Genomic DNA, 4348 nt, shown 5'->3' with positions numbered 1-4348 from the left:
ATCAATTATCACAAGATTAAACCATATAAATGAGAAAAGACATGAAATTTCCTACTTATTGCATGAATCCTGTAAACCAAATCAATATACAACAAGCTTGCTTCAATTAAGCCTAGATAGATTAAACCATTTCTCTAGAATTTGCAATAGTAAGATCAATGGATAAATAAAGAGAGATTAAAAGAGCCTTACAATACCAAAGTTGTAAACTTTGGATGAATTACACCAAGCAAAGAAGGATTTAACCTTCCATAATCTTGTTACAACCCACAAAACGAAGAAAGATTAACATTCAATGCCAAAGATTACACCTTTCTTCCTAAAATATCAAGTTCTCTCAACACACAAGTTTTTGAAATTATTGTTTCACAAGATGGATTTTAGGTCTCCAAACATGAACTATATATAGGGCTGCACCTCCATCTAGGTTAAACACGGATTAGGCTTGCCTCAAAATCATTAAGGACGGTAGATCAACTTCACAAAGACGAGGAAGACGCAGGCTGCGTCACACACCGCAGGCTTGCGTAAAACGACGCAGGCTGCGTCATATGACGCAGGCTGCGTTCTGGACTGCCTCTTCGCTCCAATTCTTCACTTTCTCAACATGATTTCTTCAATACTTAGCCTCCATGCTTCTTATCAATAAATGTCGACCCCGAAATTGGTTCATGCAAGGCCGTCTCCGCGTGATTGCTTGTCTACGAGTGTGGCTAGAGGCTCGTGCTCAGGATTTCGGGTTCTCCTATCATACAAAGCTCCACACATGAGTCAAAATGCATTAGTCATAACAATCATTGGGACGGGAAGATTAACTCATTATTCCGACTAAAAGGACCCTTAATTTAAACAAACTCGGCCTAAGAAGGCCCTAGTGACACTTTTCGACTCTATCAAACTCCCCCACACTTGGACTTTTGCTCGTCCCGAGTAGAACTCAAGGAAAGCATTTGGGCAAGTCCATACGTGAGTGTGAGGTTGAATGATCACTCTTCCCTTTCCACACCCTTATTATATCCCCCTCGTGAACAACCACCAATAAAAAGGAAAATCTAGACTCAAAAGTTTTTGACACTCTCTTCACTCACTCCCCCGCCTTATATCTCCCTCAAACAAAGACACGACATACCACAAACTCCGACTCATCATGCAATTCCACCCTTCTTATCTCTCCAAAGTAGTAATGGTCACTCTTGCCTTATCCCAAGGCACTAGCAAAGTGACCTCTCGATCCTCCTACCACACACCACTTATCACCACTTATAACACCCCCTTATCACTCCATACATGAGAATTGTGCTACTTGGTTGGCCAAACTCCATTAAGCATCAACAACAGAAGTAGCCAAATCAAAAAGCCACCAATTTGGGACAAGTTCTTGTGACTCAAAATAAATTAAATCCTAGACCTAGCCTTCTTCCAAGACCCTCCTTATCACTCTCTTCTTATCCCTCCATATTTTTGGTGTTACATTTTTCAAATTTTTTCATTTTTTTTGTTGAAAATCCCTCATTTTGCATAAGGGGGGACCACCCCTGCTAGCCCCTAGATCCACCACTGACTTCATGTCATATAGTAATCTTATTATGTGAAATTACTGTAATAATCAGTGTACATTTGAAATTATACTATACAACTTAATAAGGTGAAGCGTGATAGGGTAAATACTACAACTTCACAAGCCACAAGCATGTTGTACTCGTGATTACAGTAAGAAAATGAGCGTTTCTTTCTTTTGAAGAACTTACAAACATGGTACCCTACCATTTCATATCTCATATGAATCGTTTTAGATTTAGTGGAAAAATAATTTAGACAAAATGATAAAATCCCCAAAAAGGATCAAGTAACTCAAAGTGACTTGATCGAAGTCCAAACCATATCGAATAGCGTTTGATTTCTATCCAACCACACATTGTCCCATAATGTGTGTTAAGAGAGATTAACTTGTGATACCATATCACCTTTTATTTGGCTTATATCAAAGTCTTAACTTTGATAATCCCATCACGACTTGATCGTGATTCATGGAACTCTTTGAACTCCTTCAAAGATTTCTCCTTTTACTTTATTAAGTAAACATATTGGTGTTAACTTAAATTAATGGTAAAAGAAAATGATCAACCTATTCTGTATCAATGATTTACAACCTCGATTTCCTTTTCAACCAAAAGGCACGAGATATCTTGCTTTGAATACAAGATATGCATAAACCATTAACAATCTAATGGTTTCAAGAGTATTCGATAACTCTTTGCGTTCATCATTCTAGAATTTATGGTTTAATCTTGGGTTACCAATTTGAGTCTTGCGTCATCTACATGATATATCATTCTAGTTTGGTTTAGAATATACTCACCTTGATAATGGGCCAGCCATACATCAAATCGTGGTGTGTAGGGTCACAAAAGTGAAACCTCTTTTGTATCTTAACAAGTTTATATTCTTATTTGGAGTTTATGCACTTAATAGTCACAATTAAGGACAACTCTAAACTCTAAACTAGATTGATTACACAATGACTATATCTCTCGATATTATTTGATGCTAGTCGTCATATTCTAATCATCCTATTCGCATACAGTGATGAAAACCACCATCGGTTTCTAATATTGGCGAAGTAGTACTAGCAAAAATATGTTAATCGAATAAACATTTAAAGAAGAAGGTCTCATTAGATGTCCCACAACTAACTTGTTGATTCTTCAATAATTTGGAGTAGTTTCCTTTTTAGTGTCCAACATTTAAGACAATGAAAACTTTATCGGTCGGGATTGATAGGTTTAGTATTGTTATTCTCAATAACTTTACTTTTATCATAACCTTGTATCAATTCCATTCTAATTTTACTTCTTTGAACCTCATCTCTTTCTTAACTGTTTAAGAGAATGCTCCCACTCATTTCAATGAATCTTTGCTTAGAGAAGCAAAATCGAATTTCATGAAGACTACTCTTCATTCGTTTGTTTAGTCTTAAAACTTTCATTGAAGTGGTTGCGGTATTTTGGTCAATTATGATTTCTAATTACCAAGACAATTTAACGTTTCAAGGGACTTAATTTAATTAAGTATATGAAAAACAATCCATTGTAAGTAGATGTGTTAGTCAAGAATCAAAAACCTGTTTGATAATGAATAACTCTAATCTATACTCTTTACAAGAGATCCTTAGCAATGGATAATTCGAGGTCTTTTAGAAGAAAATTCAAATTTGTCTTTAGTTACGATGTTTTAATGGAGATTTGAATCAAAATCGAAATGATATCGTATATGAATTGTGGTAAAGAAATACAACAATATGATAACGGAATAGTGGAAAACTTAACATTTATCGTTTTATTAATACTTGTAAATTACAAGTAAAGCATTTACATAGTGACCTCTACCCAACTATGATAAATGATTCCAAGATCCAAATTCATATTAACTTGGGCACAGTAGGGCCGATTCATCCCTTATCAATATAACTCGGTGGATTAACACTTTAATCGATTCTACTTTTAGAACTCTTGGTCGATAAAATTACATTAACATTTATCTTTAGCCCGGAACACATGCGACTACGGTCACGAATACTTCCGTTGAGCTCAATCCAAATTTCGAATAAATGTGTCCATGATCCAAATCCACATCAACTTGGGCACGGTAGGGCCGATTCATCCCTCACCAACATGAATTCGGTGGATAAACATTTATCACCCACTTCACCAACGTAACAAGGTTTGTCTTACGGTAGAGCCGACAAAACTCCCTTGCGAAACTGGTACTTCATGGTTTCTAATTTTTGGTAAGGCTAAGTCTCAATTGATTATTTTTAGCGAGAGGTCATGTCAATTTATTATCTATCACGTTTTAAGTGAACTAAAGCGGTGAACTACGATAATTATAATTGACACGGTCGATAAACTCGATTAAAATGACAATGCATGTTTTAGTTATGGCGATTTAACGATGCATGCGACATATAAATAAAATGCAAAGCATAAATTAAATCCTAGTATAGCCTTCCTAAAATAGAAATATAATTAACTATTACATATTCGGAAACCAACTCCATTGGTCCCTTGAACTTCGGTTCTTGGCACGCATCTCGAGGTAACACCGTCTTTATGTATCACCTTCTTGAGTAACACCGTTTTCAAGGAACTCCGGGATAATAAAATTACATAACAAATTACATAATTTCCTATTATACATTTGTAATTAAAATAAAATAAATCTATTAAATTACAAAACGGTGATACGAGATCACAATAAATTACAACCGAATCGATATTCCCATACATTTCGGGTAATACCAATTAAAAACTAAGGCCATACTAAGTAAAAATTACATAATTCAAAATTA

Source organism: Silene latifolia, chromosome Y, assembly GCF_048544455.1.
Source record: "Silene latifolia isolate original U9 population chromosome Y, ASM4854445v1, whole genome shotgun sequence".
NCBI lineage: Eukaryota > Viridiplantae > Streptophyta > Magnoliopsida > Caryophyllales > Caryophyllaceae > Silene > Silene latifolia.
This window is presented reverse-complemented; position numbering follows the sequence as displayed.